The following is a 16133-nucleotide window of genomic DNA, read 5'->3' on the forward strand; positions in this document are numbered from 1 at the left end:
TAACATTAAAAGCAACATTGAGATATTTTGCCACCTATTAACACTACAACAAAAACCTGATATAGATACACTTTTGTAGATGCATTTTGCAAATTGCTTCTAAGATCAGGAGTTCTATAGTGTAGAGGCACTTTAAAAATTGCCTAGAAAACTTTTACTCTAGAGACATTTTCAGCTTATTTTATTAGATTTTATCTTGTAGAGGCATTCTTTCGGCACTTCAAAATGCGCCTGATATATAAAGGCATTTTATTTAGACATTTTAAACTATGTAGAGACACTTCTTAGAATGATAATGTATAATAAAAGACTAAATGTAAGTAACTAAAGACATAAACATACAAGTAATGACATGGAGTTGAGTTGGTTAGTGCACTGAAGATAAAAATGATTTATTCAAGAGATCTTGAGGCTTGACAAAAGCAAGGAAACTGTTTTATTCCCCCTTTTTAGACTGGTTTCATATGTTTATGGTACAATTTAATGTCTCTAGAAAATGCCTCTACCATCTTATAAACATTTTATAAAATGTCTCTTTGTTTGTAGAGACGACTCACCATAAGACACTTATTAGACATTTTTTTTAAATGCCTCTACAGTATTGTAAAGGCACTTGAAAAGTGCTTCTATAGTACTAGAAAAATGTCTCTACAAAGCATTTTTCTTGTAGTGTAATTCCCTAAAGCAAATCTTTAGCATACACAAATGAAGATGACTAGACCTCTACTAATGGTGGTGAGGACAAAATCACTAATCTCCCCAACAATCTCCTCTCTGAAATCGTCTCCCGCCTCCCCATGACTGATGCCATTCACACCACCACATTTTCTCATGGCTCGACTATTCTCAGAGATCCGACGTGCCGGGGAGCATGTCCTCGACGAGCTCTTGAATGAAAGCCATGGTCGCCAGCATCCTGTTCTTCCACCCTGGACCCTTTAGCATCATCTGTTTAACCTGCATTAGCATGGGGTCTCACGATGACGCGCTTAGGAGCTGGTTTAGGGCTTTTGCTGACAAGCACCTTGAGGAGCTCGCCTTCCTCAACCTGCACTACCCAAATGATGTGATGGTACCTTGCTGATCTCTTCCATTGCAATTCCCTGAAGCTGGTCTAACTTGGTGGCGTCCAGTTGCCTAACACCGACATCGTCCCTTGTACCCACACTTTTCGTGAGCTCCAGGAGATCTGTTTGCATTGTTGCATTCTGCATGAGTGGGATGTCAAGAACCTGCTGACCTGCAGCCCAAAGGTAGAGAAGCTCTTGCTCATCAGTAGCTCATGTGGCTGGCTGCTGCGGTTGCACATCCGCTGCCGCTGCCTTCGGTGCTTGCTGCATTGGGCCTCCTCATTTGAGGATCTCGTGTTGGTATTCACTCCATGTCTCGAGCGCCTCATCCTTTGAAAGGATGATGCTTTGTACTGGAGGGACAGTAAGAAGATCAAGATCTGCTCCACGCCTAAGCTCCAGGTTATTGGATATCTAAATCCCACTAATCATTTTCTTCAGATAGATTCGCGATACTGTGATTAAGGTATTGAGCTCTAGCTCTCATTTTTTTTGTTTCTTTAATTGATTTGGATTATCATCAGCTAAAACTAAACTTATGTGTACACATATAATTAATTTAGAGGTGATTTGACTTTGTGTTTTTGTTTAATTAATTTCACATATTGATAATGTAGAGTGGCATGACGCTAGTGCTCTATATACTGTTGTTGTTCCTAGTGTCAAGGTCTGTGCAACAACTATTCGTTTTGTTGGTGTTTGCAAGGAGGAGCAGATGGTGCCTGGCTTCCTCAAATGTTTCCCTAGCGTAAAAATATTGCATGTTAAGGTGACAATATAATTGTGTTCCCACTTTGATTATGTTTAGTTAATTTTTACGTACTTTTAATGAAACCATCTATCCACCCACTGACTTGACGTTTCTTACAATGGTTTTTGTGGCCTTTTGCAAATAGTCAGAACACACCAACAAGATTAACTTGGAGTTCTGGAAAGATCAGCTTTATCTAGTGTGTTCGGTCCAGCATCAATAAGGTGATATTTGATGATTTCAGTGGAGATGAGTGTGAACTTGCATTCCTCACTTTCATTGCACATAATACAAATCAGCTGGAACAGATTTACATTATCCCTTCTAAGAAGGATCTTTCTGCAGGGAGTTCTTTGGGGAATGCCATAAATCATTTACTATCATTGACATTATTTGTCTTCTTCATATTGCAGGGTACAAGTTTGTGCAGGTGCAAAAATGCTTGGAACTACCAGATAGCATCAGACCTATCTCTTTATGACCCTTTTGGTTATGTCATATCAGAAATAACATCAGCTTGATATCTTGTCCTTCCCTGGGACATAACTAAGCTCCAGTGGTGCCTAAATATAAATGTTCTCTTGTAAACAATATCAGGCAGTTCCGTCGAATTCATAATAATGTAATTGTAAGAGACTATTCATGTTCAAGTTTGCTGTTCTCTAATTAACCATATAGGCCAGTTGTATTCAAAATGTTTCATATGCGATATTGTGATCTCAACGAAAAAGTCATATGATCTATATTTTATCATGTGATCATTTTTTGCTCTGTACTTACAGACTCTTGATATACATATAGATTGTGTAATCACAATTATTGCTCTTTACCATTTTATGCTTTGAGCCCAAAGGCATAAGACAACAGAATCAAGAATTGAAGGTACACCCAAATCAGGAAAATTAAAGATCACTTCATCCCATGAATATTCAAAATATTAGGTTTCAGCAATATTTTCAAGTAAGATAATCAATTTGATCAATACCAAATCTTCGAGGACATCTGAGCTATCTAGATATATGAAAATATAGAGCTTCCTGGTTGATTAATTAATAAATATTGGATTTTAAATACTTTGATACTCCCTCCTTCACAAAATAGTTGTCTCTCTAGGGTTCAAAATTTGTTACACAATACTAATATTAAGAGTACTACTTGTTTCTATCCATTCTATATATCCTCAGTATCCTCCCACTTCCATTCAAATTAGAGGTACTATAGTCTTTGTTTCCCAAAACTTAATTTATGGTAAACAACCTAGAAGACAAGTATTGTGGGACAGAGGGAGTAACTATTATTCTTTTTTTTTGAGAACAGGTCAAATATATTGATCCGGCTTTTGGGAGAAAGCCAAAGCAGGGGTAACTATTATTATTTCTCTTCAGTTTCTCCCTATATGAAAGACCCCATAATTTTTCAGACTAGTGAGAAGTATTCATATATAAAATGAATACTGATTCAGTAATTCTGACGTATGTGTATAATTAACTTACTTTTTTTTATTATTTTTAGCATAAAGTCTTATGGCTCTGTAGTTTTCCACTGTAGTACATTGTGGCTAATTCTGTGAGTATATTGGTTGCACTGCTTTTTATTTTTAAGCAAAATATGTATTTGTTAGGCAGAGGTCAGAGAGCAGTCCACGGATAATTAATATGGACAGAATTTGATCGGGTCGCTCTCTGGCATGTTCTGTACGTATGTGAATGCATATAGACATATATATAACTTAATTACTCTAGCTAAATTTTTGTAGTCTAAATGATACAATTTTTTGGGTGTCCCTATATTACCTGGCATTGATGGTGTTGTCTAATGACATAGACACAGATCAACGTCTATATATGTGTATTTTCCTATGACGTTTCCATGTGGTAATTTATTTTTTTAACTAGATGTTCCTAGCTCAACACCCCTCCTCGTCTTAATAAAAACATCAGGTAATTATCATTTATATGTCAGGGAAGAGGAGGGGTGAGGAAGTCAAGGAGATCACATATGAAGGACCAACGGGACCAGGAAAAGATCATATAGGTAACTGAGGAGTGAGAGGGTGGGGGGGGGGGGGGGGGGGAGGGGGGGATAGACAAGACTCGCCATCACTACTTAGGGGTTGTTTAGCATGGCTTTAGCTCTTTAATCCACTCGTAAGAGTTGAAGGTAAACAAAATACCAAGTGATGTGAAATGCTAAATTAAGGAGTGGAGCAGGGCATGAAGCGGAGCTGAAAATAATTATAGATACATATAATTAATGGCCTAGCTTGAACCTGCTCTACAACTTTGCTTCACTCTCACCTTGTAAATTTTGTGGAGCTAAACTCTAGCTCAACACTCTCTTATATGCACTGTATTGTGCATATATATTTTGGCATAGGACTATAGGAGTGGAGGTGTAAGGGCGTAAGGCTGTTTCATTCATCAAAGTTCCCTGTTGAGTTCAATTAATTTTTATAAATGTTGAGTGGGGTGCATGATCATAGCGATAACATAACATTAATTATACGAATCCTTAATTTATTTTGTTGTTTTGTTCCTTTATTATTCTTGCTATTAGGACTTAGGAGTATTATGATATTGAGTGCTTGCTTGAAGAGGACGGTGCCCCACAATGAAGGTGCGGTATTGGTGCCCATGCTGAGGTTGAAGATCCTTGCCGAGGTCATGACACAATGTGTTAGATTCAGCAAGAGTACATGTATGTTGTCGCTGTTGCACTTAAGCCTTCATATACTCTAGCTCAATTAGTTGCATATTGGTCCATTACTTCATGTAACTAAGAAATCGTTCTCATCGAAATGAATAAGTAGTGAAGAAAACTAGAAAAGCTACACTAGCTGTTCGGGACACAAAATTGCTCTACATTTTCATTCTTTTGTTTCTTGTTTGAATATCGTGTGTGTTTTCCTATAGATTTCAAACATATGCGAAGAAATAAATTGTGCTTTGCCGTATATATACATTTGAACTTTAGTTACTTTCGTTTCCACATATTTGTATATCACCAAATAGTTGGTAATTTCAGTAGAAATCAATCAATTAATACGTCGATATTCTGGGCCAATCCATTTTATAACTCGTATTGATTTTGGATGCTACAAAAGGCCGCTCTTGTAGCCATTGTTTTTATTACTTATACATGGGAAATTTAATTTTATTCCTCTTCTTTCTCCTTTTTTTTCACTTCTAAACCAAAATAATATAGAGAATATACAATTACTATGTCCTTCCTTCTTTCTCCTTCATCTCCTATATCATTCCTTCCCCGGCACTTCCTCATTCCTATCCTTACTTTCTCTATTTGACATCTCTCTTAGTTTGTCCAAGCTAGCTTCCACTAATTGATGTTAGGTGATCTGATAACCAAACCCAAAGTTTTCATTCTAGATCAAGTCATCTTTGTCGTTCGGATCAATCAATTGGCCCAATAAATTATAAACCGATGGAAACCCGCTCCTCGAAAAAGGCTAGACAGTATGGTGACACCCTCCTCAAATAAAAACGTCTTTATTTTTTTCCCTTTTGAGAATGACCTCTTAATTGGATAATTTTGCAGTACAATAGAAATCAACCACAAAAACTCTGTTCCTACTTCCTAGCTTACCGGAGATAATATTTACAACTACTTCCTAGCTTACCAGAGATAATATTTACAACTGGGATATACTGGTAGTAGACGTCATAGTGTAAGTTTAAGATATGACAATCAATACAAGAAATCACATATCCATTTTTTTTAAAAGAGTTTGTTGCATATCAATAAAGTTTGAACCTTTTCAAGATCAAACAAAGAGGAAATTCAACTTAATTCTGCAATGCTTCTAAAAGCATATTTATTACATGGACACTTGAACAACCCAATAGAACGAGATAATACACCACCATAGTTGCATGAATCTTTGGGTTACATGAAGCTGCAGGAAGACCACTCAACCCACGTAATCAAAGGGGTCATCACGAGCTGGATCAGATACTATCTTGTATTTCAATTTGACACTGTCATACGGAAGTACCTCCAACTTCGCTGCATCACTGGCCCAACCGACCTCAGATTTAGACAAATAGCTCCTCAGAATAGTCTCTTTCTCAGCTGGTGTATCATGTAACCGATTAAAGAAGATTTTGTCACATGGGAAAAGACGCATCTCCTTTAGCAATCTAGCTGTCCCCATGACTGCTCTAATGAATGGAAGATCACCGAGAACCACTCCATGTAGATTATAGAACGTGAACTTTGTAAGTTGTGAACGGACACATAAAATGGATCCAAGGTTCTTCATCCAGAAATCTACATCACGCTCATCATGGAAAACACAAGATGATGTACAAGGAGGATGTGACTGCAAAATTAATGCAATATATATATATTACGATCAATTCACGCATCAATAACATAAATGGATCAAGTAAATGAAATACAACACTAATGTCTAGTATGCAAGTAGAGATAGGTATGCATGAATTACCATCACATATAGAGTCTTGACATTTGGAAATATCTTCAGAAAGGACAAAAGCCTATTCTCTTGCTCTTTTGATCAAAACGATAGTTTCATAGCCAGGGTCTCGACACTAGGGATCGTTAAAGACGGGCTGATCTTCGTCCTAGCCTACATACCACATGCAGTAAACCAAAAAAGAATATAAAGATTAGCCTAGAAAATGAGCATTTTACTCATAAAAACATACACTGATCAAATTTGATGTAAGATAATATATAGATAGAGCATAATCTAATATATATCCATATTCCATATACCTCTATGATAGTTCCTCCGATCTGGACCACATGCAGAATGGTGTCAAGATACCCGATCGCTCGAAGGATGGGTGCGCGGGTGATCTTGATCATGAACGTGTAAGGACTCATCACTAACATCGGCCTCCAGATGATGAGACGCTCAAGGGACGGAGCGTCCAGCAAGTCGAGCACCTTGGTGTGGAAAATGCAGAGGACCAAGATTTTCATGGTGGAGCTCACGACTTCCATGGCCGAATAGGGCATGTCGTTGGGGTTGATCAGCGTGAGCGACTCGAGCTTAGGGCAGCCGACGAGCATCCGGCCCAGCTCGTTGGCCGCCCGGAAGTGGCCCTCGCATAGGACGAGCTCCCGCAGTCTCGGCAGGTCGACGTCGGCGTACGGGGGCAGGCCGCAGCGCGCGACGGCGAGGCGCACCATGGAGGTGCAGGTGAGGACCTCGGGCGGGAGGGTGACGGCGCGGGCCACGCCGCCGGGGTGGACGAGGACGAGATCCTCGACGCCGCCCTTGCGTCCCATGGCGCGGATCCAGTGGCCGAGGCGGTCGTGGCGGTGGAAGTTGGTGCTTGTGAGCCGGACGCTGCGGAAGGGGCCCGGGTGGGAGTCGATGGCGCGCGACATCTTGTCCACCACCACCGTGGCGTGGTGCGATCTGGAGCTGATCCGCCCGGTGACGGCGCCGGCGCCGGCGCCGGCTTGGGGCGTGGTGGGGATCACGAAGAGGGCGTCGTCGAGGACGAGGGGCACGAAGCCCCAGATCCGGGCCCAGGGGCGGGACAGCGCCGTGGTGCGGGCGCCGTCGGCGGCCGGCAGACGGGACACGACGTCCTGGAGGAGCTCCGCCGGGAGCTGGCTGATGCGGTCGCCGTCGCGCGCGCGCGAGCTCGAGGAGGGGGTTAATACCGCGCCGGCGCCGGCGCCGTCGGGTGGGCCAGCGGAGGTGTTGCTGGATCTCGCGGAGGCGCTGGTTGTGGTCCATGGTGATCGGCGGCGGCCGGCGGCGACAAATGGGGGGAAACAGACAGCGACGAGGGAGCGAGAGAGCGAAGTGCGAGTGCGACTAGGGTTTCCGTGCTTTTTGGGCCGACAGCGCGCTCGTGGTGGGCCCCCGCGGAAGTAGGGTCGGACGCCCGTAGGTTTGCTTCGTGACGCCGCCCCGCCCCCGATTTGCGCCACGTCAGATCGACCGTACGAATCTTAAAGCAGTTTTTTTTTCCCCTGCCCTTCCAAACCCCTTCTGCGCGCGGAACCTCGAGAGGTCGATGCCCATCGCTTCCCATATCCATGGCTGAAAGACTTCAGATGGTTCTTTGATACACAAGAAGGAATTCTTTCTTCTCTATGTGCCAATGAGTAAGGATGAAACTGGTTTGGATAGTTTCCGTCCGTCCGGACTATTTTTTGGATTCGGATAGTTTTGGTCGGAACTATCTGGAAATTCTTGGATTCGGATACGAATTCGGATTTTTTTTTCTCGGAAACGAAAACGAATACAGTAAGGGTAATATCCGTCGGAATCAGAAAACGGTCGGAAACTATCCGGAATTATTTTCGGATATCCGCAGACATTGAGCAAATTTTAGAAAAAACACGTATATATACATAACTTTTTCATACGGAATCATATGAAGACAAACTTTGAATCAAAATTGTAGAGCTCGATGAGATCTACAACTTTCTTATTGACTATTTTATTATTTGAGGTCATTTAGGGGTCTAAATATTCATTATAATATACCATACTAATTTTTACATAATCTCAGATCTACAATTCAAACGACATCTGATAGAGATGTGTTCCATATCAAAGTTGTAGAGCTCAACGGGATTTACCACTTTGTAGTTTATAACATTTGTATTTGAAAGCATTTAAAGCATAAAAAAAATATTACAAGTTTCGAAGATGTGAAGTAAAATAAATAACATCTCCAATTTATACAATGTCAAGTAGGTTATTCATCTAGTAAAATGTCTTGAGAATAGAAAATGATAATCATATTTACATATGGATCTCTTACAGGAACAACCATGAAAATCGATTTTTACATGCGGTTGTGAGACCGTCTACAAAATTGACGATATAAATGTTGGAGATATTGGACTAAAATAATAAGTGATATCTCTTCCTTATTAGAAAAACTCAATTTGAGGAGCTTTTTATATACCGGTAAATATTCGCTACCGTATTCGCTCCGTATCTGTATTCGATAATATTCGATTTCATTTCCGTATCCGAGTTTTCGATTCCGATTCCGATTCCGAAAAAAAATATGAAAACGAATATGATAAAGCTAGTTTCCGTCCGTTTCCGATCCGTTTTCATCCCTACCAATGAGCCCATCTGAGCCAGGGTTAGCAATCTCGAAACAATGATTTTTGTCGAAAGAACCGAAATTTCGGTACGTTTTTTGGTTGAAAGTTTTTGAAACTTTAACGAATTTTAAATGAATTTTAATCAAATTTGACCAAATTCACAAAAAATTGAAAAAAACCAAAAAATATCGGTCAAGATATGTGCTTGGGGGGGATTACAGGTAATTTCGGAAATTTCCAAAATTTTGTTCCGGAATTGCAATCATTGATTTGAGCTTGTTTTCGCATTTCTTGTAATCCTTGGTTTTCTTAGAAATAGCATATCCAAGTAGTATCAAGAATGATTAGAGTCGGGGCGTCTGGCGCGGGGGGAGCCGGATCGGGCGCTCCCCCGCGCGCCCCTCCCCCCACACGCACACCTATTAGGCCCACTCACTTCTCTCTCTCCTTTTTTTCCACAAAAGATGTTTCACCTAGTGTAATTACAATGTTTCACTATTTATAGATCTAATGTTGCGGTGAATTAAAATACTCTTTTGCAACAAAAAACCCACATATTTTGGAAACTTTCTATTAAGGGAATTTGGTTTATTTTTTATTCCACAAAAAATGTTTCACATAGTGTACTCACAATGTTTCACTATGTATAGATCTAATGTTGCAGTGAACAAAACATTCCATTGCAACAAAAAAACCCACATATTTTGGAAATCCCCTATTAAGGGAATTTGGTTTATTTTTTGTTACACCGAAAAATGTTTTACCTAGTATACTAACAATGTTTCACTATGTACAGATTTAATGTTGCAGTGAACTGAAACATATATTCTTTCGCTATTTGCTGAAACATTGTTTTTATATAAGGTGAAACAACACCCAATTTAAACGAGTGAAACATTTTCGATCTACTTAGTGAAACAATTCCGATATACCCGGTGGAACATCGTGCAACATTTAAAAATAATTCAATAATAAGCTAATTTTTTTCGGTCGAAATATATCCATGTGTGGTCTAGTTTTGAAGATTTAATTGCAACGAGTTTAGCGGTACAATCGGATCATGATTTGGATAAGTAATTTAGGAGAAAAATCAGTTTAAAGTAGTTTTGCACGTAAATCGGACGCTGACGTCATGCTGCTGTCAGCGCTCGATTTTGCTCCTAGCCGATCGGGCGTCCGAGCCGTAGGTTCGTCCAAGTAGTATATATAAGCCACAATCAATTCTTTCGTAGTGCCCCTGTTGCTGCCATCTGTTTGTAGGATAGTATGAATTTAATTGGAGGTTTTGAACTTCAATCAAACAAGCATATATTACTTAGTAAGAAAATCCTAGCATTCTTTTCAGTCTCCGAGTACACAACTATGCCCGTGTTCCTTGTTAGTTGTTAGCACAGCAAGCCAGCCTGCAGGCTGCAGCCATATATGTATTTGGACGGAGCGGAGGAGACTAGGGTTGTAAGACGGGGAAAATAAAAATTTTACCGTATAACAGAAATCAGCCACAAAAAATCTGTTCTTAGTGATAATATTTGCAACAGGGATACATCGAAGTATTCGGCATAGTGTAAGTTTAAGATATGACAATCAATACAAGACATGACAGATCCATTTTTTTTAAAAAAAGAGGTTGTAATTGAAGGGGTCATCACAAGCTGGATCAGAAACTGCCTTTTGTTTCAATTTGACATTGTCATAGGGAAGTACTTCCAACTTCGCCGCATCACTGGCTCAACTAAAGTCAGACTTAGACAAATAGTTTCTCAGAATAGTCTCATTCTTAGCGGGTGGGCCAAAACCGATAAAAGAAGATTTCATGGGATGGGAAAAGACACATCTCCTTTAGCAATCTAGTTGTTCCCATGACGGCTTTAATGAATGCAAGATCACTGAGAACCACTCCATGTAGATTGTAGAACATGAACTTTGTAAGTTGTGAGCAGACGCATAAAATGGAAAACACAAGATGCTTATCAGGGAAAACACAAGATGACGATGGACAAGGAGGATCATAGACTGCAAAAGTAATGCATAATATATGAAGATCAATTCAAGCAGCAATTAACATAAATAGATCAAGTAAATGAGATATAGCTCTAATCTCTAATTTGCAAGTAGAGATAGTATGCATGAATCGCCATCACGTATAGAGTATTGACATTTGAAAATAGCTTCAGTAAGGACTGAAGCTTATTCTCTTGCTCTTTTGATCCAAACGTTAGTTTTATAGCTTGGGTCTTGACACTAGGAATTGCTTTGGACAGGTTGATTAGGTTGCTCTCGCTGTTGGGCGGGTGCATTAGTGAACATATTGTTGACAGGTTGAGTTTTCTGGTCTTTTGTTTCCATGGGAGTATAACTAAGGATGATGAACTTACACATGTTCACACCACACAAACACAAACACTAGCGAACTAGTGTGCACCAAGTACACAGTTCAAATAATAAAAGGAATTTCCCAAACCCAGGCATGCATGTACTCCCAATAAATATATCCTTAGTATTAAATGGCTTAAAAATTCCCTTTTCACAGTACAGTAGCTAGCGAGAGTGTGAACCACGTCGCGTAAAAAATGGAACATTCCACACCTCGACACTTTTTTATTAGTAACGCCCGTGTGGGTATTTCTCCAAATAAATGTGGGTGGAACAAACACCCCTAGCTAGTACCCACCATTGTGTCATTGACACTTTCAATTCAGCCTAGCTAAGTCAGTAAAAAATAATTGCATTGAATATAAAAGCAACATTGAGATGTTTTGCCATTTATTAGTTCCCTGAAACAAATATTTAGCATACATAAATGAAGATAAAATAGTAAATGTGATTCAAGACAGAAGGTTTATGCTGACCTCACTGTAGATAGTCCATATCAAACCCAATTCAACATTTTGCCCTTTAATAGCATATAGAGGACATAACACTAAGGATTCACATGTGATGTTTCTCAATGAAAAAAACTATATATTATCTATATTTAATCATGTGATCATTTTTTGCTCTGTACTTACAAACTTTTGATGTATGTAAAGATTGTGTGATCGATATTATTACTCACAAATACCCTTTTCACACTACATAAGTGAGCAAGAGTGCGGACCATGCCACATATAAAAATGGAACATTCCAAATCTCAAAACTTTTTTCATTAAAAAAAAGCTCGTGTGGGTATTTATTCCAAAGAAATGTGGGTGCAACAAACACATGAGTACCCACCATTGTGTCGTCGACACTTTCAATTTAGCCTAGCTAACTGAGTAAAAAATAGTGGCATTGAATAAACATTTGGATGGTTTTGTTCTCAACATAATTCCAGCAATTAACCTTTTCATTAAACACACGTATATGTAACTTTCGTTAAACATTTGGATGGTTGTTTCCAACATGTACCTTTATGATAGTTCTTCCGATCTGGAGCACATGGATACTGGTGCCAAGGTACCTGCTCAAAGGATGGGTGCATGTTGGCGATCTTGTTCACAGATATGTAGGGACTTATGACTATGATTGGTCTCCAGATGATGGCACGCTCAAGGGATGGAGCTTCCAGGAAGTTGAGCTCCTTCATATGGACCATAGAGAGAACCAAGCTTTTCATGGTGGGGCTCAGGATGTCCATGGAAAAGGGCATGTCATTGGGGTTGATCAACGAGAGCAGCTCAATCTTAGGGCAGCTGACGAGCAACCGGTCAAAGTCATTAGCTTGAGTGTAGCCCTCGCACAAGATGAGCTCCCACAGGCTCGACAGGAAGACGGCTTTGCTGGCCCTCAGGATCAACTTTTACGGTGGTTGGCCAAAGAGCGCGACAGTGTGGCACACCATGGAGGTGCAGGTGAGGATCTTGGGCGGGAGGGTGGCGGCACAGCACATGCCACTGAGGTGCACAATGACGAGATCCTAGACGTTGTCATTGCGTTCCAAGGCACGGATCCTATACCTGAGGCTGTCGTGGCGGTTGAAGCTGGTGACGGTGAGTTGGACGGAGTGGAAGGGGCCTGGGTGGGAGTCGGTGGCGCGCAACACTGTTTTCACCACTGTAGAGTGTTTTTGGAAGCCCTTGGCGACGTGGCCCACTAGGGGACAAAACAGTGCGTCATCGAGGACGAGGGGCACAAATCCCTAGATCCAAGCCTAGGGATGGGAGAGCACCATTGGCGGCAGGCAGGTGGGACACAAGGTCGCGAGGAGCTCGGGTGGGAGCTGGCTGATGCCGGTTCTATCAGATGGGGAAGTGGTGTTGGTGGAGGCTGGCGGCGGCGGAAGGTAGGCAAGGATTTCATGGATGCACTTGTTGTGCTCCATATGATCGGCGGCGGCCGACAGCGAGAGGAGAGCGGCACACTGTGAGAGGGAATAGGTAAACAACGATGAAGGAACAAGAGAGCAAAGATGAGTTGCATCAGAAATGAGAACAATGCTAGGGTTCCGTGCCGTTGAGCCGACAATGTGGTGGGCCACAGTGGAAGTAGGGTCAGCCGTAGGGTCAGCCGTAGCCCTCACCTCATGAGGCTGCCCCTGCCCCTAACTTGCGCCATGTTAGGCTGAACAAATCTTATAGCAGTTTTTCTAGCCTTCCAAACCATCACCCCCATGGAAGCTTGAGGTCGAGGCCATTGATCGCCTCCCAAATCCATGGTTGCGATGCGAGACTGTGGATGTTTTCTAAGGCCCTGACTCCTGATGGTTCTTTGACAACAAATAATGCGGAGATATGAGGCCAAGGCAAAAAAAAGTATGTGAAGTACACAATATCAGCCTAGCACAAAGGGGATTTTTTAAAAATTTTTCTAGGATCTTGGTGATAGAATGTCCTATCTTCCTGTTCTCTGCTCTACACATATCTTTTTTTTTTCAGTATGTCACCTGGTCCAACCGTCCAAGCCATTTTAACATTTGTATTTATGCACCCGTTCATGAATAATTATGTATGGTGCATTTTTATTAATACGAGATATGATTATGTCTCAGCCATTTTGCATATATATATATATATATATATATATATATATATATATATATAGAGGATGCACAAAGCTATTAAGTTTGAGTTTAGAAAGGAATATTTTGAATAAAGGACACAAGCTCAGTGATGTGGGGAAAAAAGCACAGCATGTACTAGTAACCTATTAAGCATAAAGTCGTCGATTTTCCTTACGCTAATAAGCACCATTATCTTGGTTTCCCCTTACTACTGCAGGTCAACAATAATTGGGCTTATTAGGATAAATGGCTGGTTGGATAGGATTTTTTTAGCAAGGGCATGAGAGAACGGTTGCTGACTTTGTACAACTCCGTAGGGCGCGCTACGGCAACACAGCCTACGCTTGCTGCTTGCTGGTTTTTCCATCATCCAATCCACAACAAATTGAACTCATGCCCCCATTTCCATTTTGTATGGTTGGATAGGTTAGGCCATATTGATGTTTTGAAATCCTTTATTTTTGTGCGAGTATATATAACTAAGGATGGCAAACTTACACATGTTCATAGCACACAAACACAAATGTGAGCCCACAAGTGTGCAGTCTACTACTTATGTCAGATAAATATTGGAACTATCCGAACCTTGAAACATTTATTTATTTTCCATTAAACACAAATCTTCTGCTATTTCCCCACAAAAAAAGATCTGCTGCTATTTACTCTAAATAAATTTAAACTGAGGTGGGTGGGAACAAATTAACACCCTTCATCCCGCGGCACTGTGGCTGATAAAATAATATCATGGGTTTCAATAACATTTTCTATCCAGCCTAAGTGTGACAAAACAGTGAACCTTAATGCCATAGCTAAAGGGTTTTGCAATTCCTTGAACATTAACACATCAAATTCAATTTGTCTTGCTTGAATTTGCCTCAGTCAGATCGAACAAAAATTCAGTGCTTGATATATTATAATATGAACACTGGTTAATTTGGCAGCCTATCGAAGATCCTCAGTCTACCCAGCTTGATGATTTTGAGTTCCGGGAAGAGATCAATTCAGCTGAATGTGTCAGATCCAGCATCAAGAAGGTAGTGTTCCATGGGTTCTCCTGGAAGAATTCTGAGATAGCGTTCATCAATTCCATCGCCGAAGGAGGACTGGTGCTCGAGAAGATCTGTATCTTCCAGAGTCGACATGGTACTGCCCCAGATGATGACGAACTGAATGCTAAGCTGAGCATGGTAGCTTCTCTGAACATTGGCCTTGGCCGTACAGAGATCATATTTTCAGGTGAAGATCCAACCTGGTGCTCTAGGGCGGCAGCTGATCTTTCTCGTGCTGATCCTAGTAATGGTAATGATCTTTCATATTTTCATAATGAGATGTTTTTGCCATTTAATTTCCTGAAAAAAATCTTTAACACAATATAAATGGGATGCAAGGGAGAAGGTTTATGCTGACCTCACTACACTAGCCCACATAAATCCCAATTCAGCATTTTGCCCGTTATTGAAAGACGGAGCTCTAGGGTCTAAACCACAAAATCACATGCACATCCATCCATGCCAACCAGTGGTGGAGTCAGCACCGCCGTAAAACCTGGGCGACTAGTAGCGTTTTTAAACGACCGACTGATTTTTGTACGTGTCAACGGCTAACGACAATGGAGACGGTAGTTGCGGAGCCCAAGTAGCCGACCGACCTGCCCTCCGCTGCTGATGCCAACAATTCTCAGAGATTTTTGACATTTAATTCCCTGGATACTAAAGCAATAATCAGAAGTTTTTGCCTTTTAATTAGATGAAACAAATCTTCAACAGAAATAAATGAATTAGATGTAATTATAAATTATTGTCGATATATGTAGTTACTGATTGTCGATATATGTAGACTGTGTAATCGTATTTCCTTTTTCTTGTTTTGAGCCCAATGGCATAAAACGTAGACTCAAGATTTCAAGGTTACACCAAAATCAGAAAATATACAAAAACTTCATCTGATGAACATTATTGAAGATATTAGGTTTCATCAATAATTTTCATGCTAGCTAATCAATTTTGATATTGAATCACAAAAGGTCTGGACCGAGATCCATGATGGCTGATTAATTAATAATTTGTGGACTTTAAATAATAATAATTTGTGGATTATTATTATTATTTCATTTCACTTCTCTATGTATGAAAGATCCCTTTTCTGAATACTGAGAGATTTTCAGATACAAGAATGCATGATATTAATTCTGACTTAGGTGTATAATTTGTTCTCTCTCTCTCTCTCTCTCTCTCTCGTGCCAGAGTGAAGCTTTATTTTAACA

The 16133-nt window shown here is 40.5% G+C and overlaps 2 pseudogenes; both read right to left on the bottom strand.

Moving 5' to 3' along the window:
- Window positions 1-846: 846 nt before the first annotated feature.
- Window positions 847-7849, bottom strand: LOC127779857 (uncharacterized; annotated as a pseudogene).
- Window positions 7850-10669: 2820 nt separating this feature from the next.
- LOC127779951 (uncharacterized) lies at window positions 10670-13482 on the bottom strand (annotated as a pseudogene).
- Between the last annotated feature and the right edge of the window lie 2651 nt (window positions 13483-16133).

This window comes from Oryza glaberrima, chromosome 1 (assembly GCF_000147395.1).
Source record: "Oryza glaberrima chromosome 1, OglaRS2, whole genome shotgun sequence".
Classification (NCBI taxonomy): Eukaryota; Viridiplantae; Streptophyta; class Magnoliopsida; order Poales; family Poaceae; genus Oryza; species Oryza glaberrima.